Below are 12,629 nucleotides of genomic sequence, written 5' to 3'. Positions count from 1 at the left end.
TTGTATGAGACTGTTGCTAATCTACAGATGCGATAATTAAATGAGCATTGTCTTAATGAGAAGAATTAAAATTACTTCACCTTAAATGGAATGTTGTTGATGCTTCAAATAAGGAACGTTTCGAAAGGAAAATGTTTACCTTTTAGAAGGTCTGTCAAAAAGAGGTTCAAAGTAAAGTCAAAGTGTGCACACAGTGTGTTGTAAAAAAAGTGAATTAGAACCATCACAATACTTTAGTATCTGGTGTCGAATTCATTCACAAAAATAATGCCTTGACTAGTTATTTTACGGTCATCTCAGCAATTGGAGTATTTTAAGTCAGATGAAAATTCGTTAAAAAGTAGAAATTTATATATCCTTATCTGTGGTATAAGATACCAAAGTCGCCGAATCTTCAAAAAGATCAATAAACTAATATGTCACATTATTCCTTCCACAAGTCTTTGAACACCTACGGAACCTCAACAGAATACAATACAGACCCCTAAAGTCAATTCACAATGGTTCGCAATAATTCACTGTATATCGTCACCACGTGGGGGGAAATTGTTTCATATACATATAAATATATGACAATTGAACCAATATTTTTATCGGAAGCTTCTATTAATTATGTAAATGGAGTTTTACTGATCAGCTGTTTTTAAATGGTGTGTTTGAGAATATGCGGTGTAAGATCCCCTTGTAACACTGCACTGTTTGTCGAGGGTTGTAATTAAACTCCAATATTCAAACTCTCAAAGACTATATTTCTTGAAAATGTCGGTAACAAAACTTAAGTACAACCGAACACTTCGAGCGCTAAGTCTCAACTGTCGTTTTGAATGCCGCGCGCCACCAAGCGGCCATCAGTGTTGCCAGTTGATTAAACAATTAATATTGAATTATAAAAATATGAAATTATAAATAATCTATAGTTGATAAAATAATAATAATTAGAAAACCTTACATTATAAAAATATTAAATTATAAATAATCTATAGTTGATAAAATAATAATAATAATTAGAAAACCTTACACTCGACCATCCTGATGACATGCATGTCCTCATGCATGCACCAGGTGGAACCATATAAAACCTTACACTTGGCAGAACGAGGCATTCGACTCAAACTCAAACTCAAACATTCATTTTTTCAATTAGACTACTATTTAGTAGCACTTTCGAATCGTCATTACATAGTTAAGTATTTTTAACATTTACCACCGATTCGGAAAGCAGTATCTATGGAGAAGAATCGGCAAGAAACTCCATAGTTGCTCTTTTAAAATCATGTCAATATTACATAATATGTAACTTATATCTAACTACATAATATATCATAATATGCCAAAGACTAATAATATAATATACAATATTCACTTTTATGATACACGCTATAACCGTTAATTAAAATTTATTCATCATTAACAAATTAGCAAGAGATACAATACATGTAAATGAGTTAATAATAATTTTACAAAAGTTCGTTTTTATCTTTGTAACCAAATAATCACTTTTGACTTCACTATCTACAGAACCTTAAACACTAGGCAAGGTTACAAGGCTACAGTTATCCTTGTAGCCTTGCCAACCTTGTTAACCATTGTAACCTTGTAACCATTGTAACCTTGTAACCATTGTAACCTTGTAACCATTGTAACCTTGTAACCATTGTAACCTTGTAACCATTGTAACCTTGTAACCATTGTAACCTTGTAACCATTGTAACCTTGTAACCATTGTAACCTTGTAACCATTGTAACCTTGTAACCATTGTAACCTTGTAACCATTGTAACCTTGTAACCATTGTAACCTTGTAACCTTGTAACCTTGTAACCTTGTAACCTTCTATAACTAACTTTATAATCATAAAATTATCTTTCGGAACATTTATACGTTACACATATAGAGCAAACTCGAAATGAACATGGATTTAACAACAGCTAGACAGGACATAATCACAATATCCTACTATCCTATTTCTAAACAATAAGACACAGCAAAGCAACTTCCTCATTCATTTAAATCACAACGTACATACATTAAACTAAGATTGCATTTTAAATTTAACTCCAGCCATATTGAAATGGCATGTTCCATCTATATAGCTGAAAGTCTCACAGCAAAACGAAGAAACTTTTCTATCTTACGCGGACATTTGCTACAGAATATCATTACAAATATTGTTGGACATCCAACGGGAGAGTTTTTATAAGGAAGGAAGATAACGCTAAACAAGCTCTCATTAAAAATGAGCATCAACTACTCTCTCTTAAACAATCATTGTGACTAGATTATACTTTAATTAGTGATCTAACAAATTTTACTAACCCTAACACATCAACCTATATAATACACTTTCTACTACATTGAAGAATTATGACCCACAACTTACACACAATGATTACCACTATTGGCAACATAAAATATATTATATATTCATTAAAAATAAACCATGTCGTTCGTTTATTCAACATAACATAATATGTGTAATATTTTTATTTGACTTTTTTTTTTTCAAAACTTATCAACATTCGATACCTCAACTCCAATTTAATTAAAGACCTCGATTCTTCCTGCGCAATAAAATGTGTTTCTTGTAATTTATTAGAATTTGAGGGTCATAAGAAAACACAAATAAAAGAAGATCAATTCCTAATTCTAACTGTTAATATAAGAAGCGTTCATCGAAATTTCGATTCGCTGGTTGTATTTATGGAGAGTTTGGGGGTTGACATAGATATAGTCATCCTCACAGAATGTTGGACTAATCAGGATAGCTTAATACCCTCCATAGACAAATACCACTCAATTCATACATCATTCATTCATCAAAATGATGGTGTCATTGCTTATATTAAAAAGATTTAGAATTTAAACCATTAATAGACGATGGTAACTGCCTGCTCTTAAAGATATCGAATAACACCACCATTGTGTGCTCATATAGACCTCCATCTTTTTCGAACCCTACCAAATACATTAATTCAATCAGTAATCTCTTATCCTCAAATAATTCTGATAATGTTATGTTCACTGGTGATATAAATCTAGATATTTTGCCATCTAACTTATCTAACCTAATGAGTGCCTAAACATATTGTGTTATCACGGTTTCCGACAAGCTATTGATAAACCTACTAGACTACGAACATGTATCTACCATTTTATGGTCAAATCAAAAAAATTTTGCCTAACATATATATTTGATGCATTAACTGACCACTCCCCTATCTTACTAGCTTTTAACAAATTTAAATTCAACACACATAAACTAGATAAATATAAAACAATATTCGACAAACAAATTATTTCTAGCGTTATTAGTGAAACTGACTGGCAAAATTTTTATAATATTACTGACCCTAATACAACTATCTAACGCTAACATTAAGTAGAGCTAACGAAAAAGGTATTAGAAGGATACCTAACCGTAAACGACCATTGAAACCTTGGATCACATCAGGTTTAATCAAAAGCATAAGATTTAGAAACAAACTTCACACTAAAAAAAATCACCTTGCGATGAAGAGATGTTAAATAAATATAGAAGTTATAGAAATTTATGTAACAAGCTAATAAGGACAGCAAAGAAAATTTACTATAAACAAAAACTAGAACAGCAGACTGGCAATATAAAAGAAACTTGGAACATTATTAAAGAAGCATGTCATATTACGAAAACTACTAACAAATGTACAGATTTACTAAGAATAGACTCATGCCCTACTAAATCTCTAAATGCTGTAAATAAGTACTTTGTCTCAATCGGATCAGCCTTAGCCAATGAAACTCTAAATAAGTTAAACCAATCAGAACTCGAACTAGCAACCCTAGCCAGTGACAGGAATTGTCCGGCTAACTCATTGCATTTACACCTACTGATAAATATGAGATAAATGCTATTATCACTGGTCTCAAAAACACCAACTCTTCTGGACATGACAATACCCACTCCCATAATCCAGATTTGCAAAGATATCCTATCAGAACCAATAGCCCATTTGTGTGATTTAAGTCTCACTAGCGGTATATTTCCTGATCTATTCAAAAGCTATAGTCTGTCCAATATACAAAACTGACGATAAAACGTCTCCTTCAAACTATAGACCTATATAACTGCTTAGTACTCCATCCAAGATTTTAGAAAAATGTGTCAATAAAAGACTCATGAACTACCTGGAATCATTTAGATTACTTAATCCTAATCAATTTGGTTTCAGAAGTGCCCTATCCACCGAGGGCGCTACCTTGCGTTTAACATCTCTGGTCACATCGTATCTTGACTCTAACATGAAATGCATGGGGGTCTTTCTTGATTTACAAAAAGCCTTTGACACTGTTTCCATACCTATCCTGTTAAGGGCTGGAAGATGCAGGCGTTAGATGTATTGCCAAAGACTGGTTCCAAAGCTATCTTAGCGATAGAACCCAACGAGTAGGAGTTGACGGCAATCTTAGTTCAGAGTATAAGTGTACATACGGAGTACCGCAGGGCAGTACCTTAGGACCTACTCTGTTCTTGATTTACGTCAACGGCTTATGTAACCTTGATATTGGATGTGGACAAGCTACTATGTTTGCTGATGATACTGTGGTTCTATTTAGCGCAAAGACTTGGGTGAAAGCCATTGATAAAGCTGAAAAGGGACTAAAGGACGTATAATTAGCAAATGGTTTGAAACAGTCTATTGACCTTAAATACCGAAAACAAATACATTTGCTTCATTAAAACTTCATCTATGCAGCCAAAAGAGAACATAAATATTAAATTACACATCTTTCCCTGTAACAGCAACAACATAACAAGTTTATGCTCTTGCCCAACTCTGAACAGGACACCCAAAATAAAATACCTGGGTATCTGGATTGATGAAAACCTCAACTGGAAAGAACAAATTATTAGTACGGTGAGCAGACTTAGACGACTGAAAGTAATTTTCAAAACCTTGAGAGATATTGCCAACCAGGACTTAATTATTAAGACCTATAAAACTTTGGGCGAATGTCTTATCTCATACTGTATTGTCAATTGGGGGGGGAGCTGCTAAAATTTACATGTTACAAGTCTACAAAGGTCAACCCAGATACCTATTCAGTAGGCTTTACACAGGTCCCTAGTCGGTGGGCCCACCGACGTCACCCAGATACCTACTTACAACAGGCCTTACACAGGTCCCTAGTTGGCGCTTCCGCCAACGTCACCCAGATGCCTATTTACATTAACAGGCCTTACACAGGTCCCTAGTTGGCGCTTCCGCCAACGTCACCCAGATGCCTATTTACATTAACAGGCCTTACACAGGTCCCTAGTTGGCGCTTCCGCCAACGTCACCCAGATGCCTATTTACAAAAATTGCAGCTGTGGCTCTCACGGGTCACCCTCTGTAGCGGCACGCGGCTTACGCTGCGCTGCCGACGTTGCTCCACGTCTCGTTGTTGTTGCAGCTCGCGCTCCAGTTGGCGAAGCCGCTTCTGTTCTTTCTTCAATGCCTCTTCACGATCCTGCAGCCGGCGGCAGTAGCTGCGGCTGCGTCCACTGGAATCGCGATCACGCCCCCGAGTGAGGCTGCGACTGGAGTCACGTTCACGGCCGCGAGTGAGGCTGCGCCTGGAACGCGATCGGCTCCGTCGGGGAGTTCCTGCGTTCCGTCCAACATCGTTTGATTCCATCTGAAACTCGTAGCCGGAAAATTGTGTGCATTAGTATAAGATCGGGTAACATTTTTATTGAAAAGACAAAATCAGTAATATCTTGAAAACTAGGCGTGCTACGCAGAAAATAACGAAATTTTGACCCCCCCTTATAAACCCCCAGACGCAACAATAAAAATAGCTACATTCAGGTTTTTTTTTTTTTTTTTTTTTTTTACCCTCAATTTAAACTTCTCCTAGTTTAATGATATTTAAAACTAACGGTCCGCCCCGGCTTCGCCCGTGGTACACATCCACGCTTTCCCTCCATAAGAGCCATCCTCGTACATCGAGGAATAAACGAAAATAAGAAAAGTAAGAATTAAGGATGTCGGTTCAGCCGTTCTGGAGTTCCGCGCTTACCAACACCATTGGCGAGTTATCTTTATATTATAGTTCCTTTACTGTTATGCGGGAAGCATAACATCAGCTTAAACTTCGAAGGTAAGTGGCGTAAAGTGAATATCATGCGTTCAATGTCTATTTACAACACGGCTTCAACATCTGGTATGACGTTAGGTTCGGATCACTATAATAAACTTCTATTCGTGAAAGCAACTACAACGTTTAACAATCAGACTTTACAGAGCATAATTAAGTTGTAGGCGTGTACTTACACTTTTATTGTCTATCCCGCTTCTGAGATGTAAGATCCCCTTGTAACACTGCACTGTTTGTCGAGGGTTGTAATTAAACTCCAATATTCAAACTCTCAAAGACTATATTTCTTGAAAATGTCGGTAACAAAACTTAAGTACAACCGAACACTTCGAGCGCTAAGTCTCAACTGTCGTTTTGAATGCCGCGCGCCACCAAGCGGCCATCAGTGTTGCCAGTTGATTAAACAATTAATATTGAATTATAAAAATATGAAATTATAAATAATCTATAGTTGATAAAATAATAATAATTAGAAAACCTTACATTATAAAAATATTAAATTATAAATAATCTATAGTTGATAAAATAATAATAATAATTAGAAAACCTTACAGCGGTATGTGAATGAATATCTTTAATCTTGTTTGGTTCAATGATGGTAAAAGAAAAATATCTAGTGTGGAAACATAATATTAAATTCTTCAGCAAGAGGTGTCATTAATAAACAATAAAATACATATTATGATGTAATAAGTAGTGTTTTACGATGGACAAACAATTGAATTTATACTTACTAGAATGAAAATGAAATCTCGCATAATATGGTCGTAATTTATCTCCGACCTTCATAAAAATTTATATTCCTTATTTCGCACACTTATCATATTCCCATGGCAAAAAAATAATAACAATGGTTTAGAAAAACTAAAAAATAGGCTTTATAGTCAGGAAATTATGCTATCGTCGACGTCATCGAATCTTAATAACTAAACAATATTTGAATGAAATTTGTCCGTTTAAAGTGGGTCAAATTCGAGTCAAAAGGTATCGGTTATATACAGACATACATATGAAACATATTAGTTTATATTTAGATAAGTCTATTAAAATAGCCTAATCTGATCAGACTTCAAAGCAGCAAAAACGAATACTTTCAATCGACCACCTACTTGTACATAATATAGCTCATACACACAAGGATTTTTATCAAGACATCCGTCAAAACTGTATGATGAATTAACTAAAGCCCAGACCAGTTTTTAACTGTTGTAGAGTTGCGTGAGAACGGGTGTGATTACTATATTTTGTCGGGAATCAAAGGCGCCGCGTGGGGCGTCTAATCGCCTTTATTTGAACTAAACCCCTCCTATAATACTTTATTTCATTGTAAAGCACGGTTCATACGACACACGTTTCGACCGCAATCTTTTAAAGATCGATGTTGTTAGATAAAATTGTAATTACAGCATGTTTATGTTCAATGCATACTTTGTGTTCAATTAATTATGATCAGTTACGTTCTAGCCTTCTTTCCATCTTATCAAATACACCAAGAAATATATTTTTTGTTATGTATCTTTATCATTCGATTGCAAATTTCTCATTCGATAGTTTTATAACAAAGTACTAAAATAAGACTTCACATTGGCATGTATAACAACAAATACCAAATCCCAGGCCTTAAAATACTTACGCTCGGAGCAATATCTTTTCTTTTTGTTTTTCTACTTGTATATTTTTCTTCCTTCCTAACGCTGCGTGTCTGAAGGGCCATAACGCGTCAAAAACGTTTCCATTTGACGAAGGGGACTTAAACGATCTGTCCAGTATTGATTTAGAATTACCTGGCAAGGGAAGATTGGATACAGGTCCTCCCCTATAGCTTTAGATATTTTTTCATCTGTATTACGAACGGTTAGTTAAAATCCGTTATGAATCTCACGATTTGTATAAATATATCAACGGTTTAAATTCGTAAATTTATTAACTGGTTAGGAAATTAAAAACAACGAATTAATAGTCCTAAAATCAAGGACAATCAATCGTTATGTTTTGATACATAACGATTCATATCGACGAACGAACCAAGTATCAATACAAACAAAAAATTATTAAAAGTGATTCCTTATGAATATAGTTAAGCTACCCGCACATAGAAATTGTATGCTACATAAAAATAAGAAACAATATTCAGTATATAATGTTAGCAATATTGACTAGACGAATACAATGCTATGCACTATTGATACCAAGAATAAAACTCTTTAATTACAAATATAGGCACAAATCGTAAAGCTATAAAACTTCTATTCACATACAGTTCAAAGAAATCAGTACTTGTTCAAATGAAAGCTTATCTCACAACATGCTATATTAAGTACTAGTATGACTCACAGGTTTTCTAGAAAGCTAATCTTTACAAATGAGTTAATAGCCATGTTAGTTTCAATTGACATCGTTAAGGTCTAAAATTGAGTGCAGAATTTTATCAGGTCTTTAGAATTCGTTGAAATATACAATTGTTGCATTATAGAAATGTGACTCTTATGTAATTGATGATGTTGACACGTTTTTATAATTAGTGAATTTTTCACAGAATGTTGACTAACTATTACCTTCCTCTACAGCTCATATAACCGACCTAGTTTTTGTTACATTAAAAATTGTAAGTTTAGGAGAAACCATATATTCAGTCACTTTTTCATGTAAGAACGGTTGAATAAATTTTAGAAAGAAAATTACAATGCGTAATTCAGATAAAGACGGATCAAACGTCTGTTACATATAGATACTGCAATATTCAGCTTAAACAATAATTTATTCCTTAACACACTCAATCATAACTAAAATATAAACAAGGTACACAGAAATGCATACAGGTAATTATACATTTTATATGTATAGTAATCTCAAGAGGTCACATAATAATGACCAGACGATCATAACATTACTATCGAGTCTAACAAACGAGACATATATATTCCCGTGGGTATGCCCACAGGAATAATTAATTTAGATTGCATCCGAAGTAAACAAAGGTTAACAAAGCCAGCCAATCAAACACGGCTAAACTTAGCAAACGTATTTGGTCGGAGCTAAGCCTCGCAGACAATCTGACGAGACGCAATGGTGTGCTGTTACACCGAATTATAATTAATTTAATATTATATTAATTTAAGCATTTAAGAAGTATAATTTAATATTATGAACGGGATAGTTTGTGAGGCTAGATGGATATTTGTTATTATTTAGGCGAATAAGCTACGATATTAGATGAATGAACCAATAGGAAGATAGTTTATCGTCGAGACAGCACACACATTTCAACCGATTATCCTGTAACACTTATGCCAACAATATAACTAGAAATTTTTCGCGTAGACTATAAAACATCTTATTTGCAACATCGAAACATATTGGCTAATCTTGTCCAAGTCCTTCTATGTGTTTTTTTCTTTATTTGTCATAGTTGCTTATTAAGTTAAAATTAATATTCAGACTCCAGAAACCTACATGGAAACTGATCTATTTCTTATACATCCTAAAAGCTACGTCTTTCCCACAAACATGTTTAACCTCGTAAAAACACAAATTAATACACAAATCCTGTTACAGATCGGTGTGAGCGCGGCCGTACACAGCCGATGTTCGAGATCACAAGCAGAATGACATGGATGAGCACGTAGTCCTCATTGCAGACCGAACCACTAATGACGTCACTATAACTATGATACCTATAAATGAAACCTGTCTATGAATTAATTGATGAATCGTGATATTAATCTTATTATATCGAAAGGTCTGAAACTCAATTCTCTATACACGTATAATAACAAATATTGTATTTTTGAACAACGTCACCAAAAAATGTTACATAATAAGACTTTTACTGTAGAAGACTAATTACTTTGAGAAAAAATGTACACTGATTAATTATTTTATTTCAGGAAAATGCGCCACGTGTTGTGTCAAAACTCAAAGTAAAATAAAATAGAAATAAAACCGGCCAAGTGCGAGTCGGGCTCGCGCACAAAGGGTTCCGTAGCAGCAAATATAATAAATTACAGTTAAATCAACCTATCTCAAAAACTATAAGAGATACTTTGATCAAACCAAAAATCGTTGAAAGAGTTAATTAGCATGCATCACCTCTATTTTTTTTAGAATTTTATACCCCGTAGTTATAAAAATAGAGGGGGGGGGACATACTTTTTACGACTTTGAGAGCTGATATCTCAAAAACCGTTCACTTTAAGAAAAATGTTTTTTAGAAAACTTTATATCATTTTAAAAGACCTTTCCATTGATACCCCACACGGGTATGTACATCGAAAAAAAAAATTTCATCCCTCAGTTACATGTATGGGGGGCCCCACCCCCAATTCTTTTTTTTACTATTTAGTGTCATATTTTTGTAGCGGTTCATACAACACATATTCCCATCAAATTTCATCACTGTAGTACTTATAGTTTCCGAGTAAATCGGCTGTGACAGACGGACAGACGGACAGACGGACAGACGGACATGACGAAACTATAAGGGTTCCGTTTTTGCCATTTTGGCTACGGAACCCTAAAAAATGGTTGCCTGTAAAGTCGGTTTTACGGGCGAAGATTTTACGTGACAACGATCATAGTTGAGTGGGAGAGAGACGCAAGGCATTCGGCGGGCCTCTCTCTCGTTCGGTGACTCATCGTAACGTTACCGAGCGTTACACTTTTTCATAAGTGACTCCCAGCCGCAACTTAATTTAAGACGTTGTCACGTCAAAAATGTCTACTTATTAAACTTGCTTTTGTTTTCACGCTTTAAATAAGTATAAAACAACACACTTTTCTTTCGTATTTGATTAATGTTTTAACTTGTATTGAATGTTTCTTTTTTATCATCATAAAATTATGTATAATCTAACCTAACCTAGACCCTAGTGTATTAGGTATTCACCTACATAATGTGTTGAAAAAACTTTAGATCCTAAGTTTAATCCAATAATATTCGATACAAAATGTTTTTAACCGACTTCAAAAAAAGGAGGAGGTTATCAATTCGGCCGGTATGTTTTTTTTTTTATGTATGTACCTACACCGATTACTCCGTGGTTTCTGAACCGATTTACGTGATTCTTTTTTTGTTCGATGCGGGATGGTGTCGAATTGGTCCCATAAAAATTTTATTCGGATAGGCCCAGTAGTTTTTATTTTATGAGCATTTTTGTCTGTATTTGTAAATGTTGCAAGTGCAAGTTTGAAGTCGGTTGTTTTTAACGCAGTTATTATTATTGTAACATAGTTGTAAGGACAGTTAAATATAAAATTCAGACCATTAAAATGAGTTTTATTTACCTGTTTACTGATTTCTGCAAAATGTCGATATAAAATAATAGAAGTAATCATTCCTTACATACGGTGGCCTGGAAGAGATCGCTACCTAGCGATAAGGCCACCGTTTGTACACATTATTTCCTATTAGCTGTACTTTATGTGTCTCTATTTCTTTTGTGTGTGCAATAAATAATTAAATAAATAAATAAATAAAGTAAGTATTACACGTCCGAATTAAAGAGGTATTTAAATACAGAGATTCTCAATAAAACTTATATCATTATCCACTAACATTATCAAGGCAATTCCCAATCCATATTTACCAAGAATTATCGGTGAAACGCGACTGCATAAAGTTTTAACCATTGTCAAAGTTTTAATTGGTTTGCTATGGCTTTGAAGCTATGGTTAAGTTAACAACTTTTCTATTGGTATTTTCTCTGTGAAACGAATGCTTTGCGGTATGTCAGAACAATAAGTGTGAGTATAAATTATTGAAATTCAATGAGAAGCTTGAATTATTTTCAAGTTTTGAATTGGCTAAAGAGTGTGTTGAGCTTTGTAAGTAAAGTTTTATATTGAAGAAAGCATGGTGATGATAAATATTAGAACTTATTGAAGAAAAAGACAAACAAATTTATACTAATGTCTACGGGATGCCTACCTACTAATGCCTCGTGCGAACAGAGGAACTTTGGAATTTACTTCCATCGTGTTACATTATTTTTTTCATGTAGCATTGATTAATTATCATCTATCAGTGTAAATAACTTACAAGTTACAACATCGTTTGAAGAAGTTATTAACAATTAACGATAGGAATAAATAATTGTTACTTTAAAAAAAATAAACACGTATTTCAATGTATCTATAGAATGAAATGTACAGACGACTAACTGAAAATCTAGCAGTTGCAAAACAGTAGTTATAGGTAAACCAGAATCTGATGGCAATTAGGGAAATCAAAATTGTGAGTGTGCAACCCTAGGGAAAATGGACTGAACGATCTTGATACTGCGTATTTTTTATTTTGTTCTCAATATCATTAGTTATATTACACAAGTGGATAATACTGTATTTAATAATGAGATATCCACGTAATATTATGTAGGTACTTATTACATGTACCTATAATAATATACATATATCTATTACTTTTCTAAAGGTAATACATAATATTATGTATTACACACATTGAATATACATATATCATTATGGCATGTGAAAATATGGATGTAATGATAATGC

At 33.9% G+C, this 12,629-nt stretch overlaps 1 long non-coding RNA gene across 1 annotated transcript; it reads right to left on the bottom strand.

Moving 5' to 3' along the window:
• Nucleotides 1-728: 728 nt before the first annotated feature.
• Nucleotides 729-2,501, bottom strand: LOC149486908 (uncharacterized). Its single transcript, XR_016315835.1, has 2 exons — nt 1,830-2,501; nt 729-1,797 (listed from the first exon to the last, which is right to left on the bottom strand). It is a non-coding gene; the product is annotated as an uncharacterized LOC149486908 (long non-coding RNA).
• Between the last annotated feature and the right edge of the window lie 10,128 nt (nt 2,502-12,629).

Source organism: Colias philodice, chromosome 7, assembly GCF_061535455.1.
Source record: "Colias philodice isolate Cphi_HAF_F1 chromosome 7, ilColPhil1 Martin Lab GWU primary, whole genome shotgun sequence".
NCBI lineage: Eukaryota > Metazoa > Arthropoda > Insecta > Lepidoptera > Pieridae > Colias > Colias philodice.
Note: the sequence above shows the minus strand (reverse complement) of the source record. Positions and strands in the feature narration are given on the sequence as shown.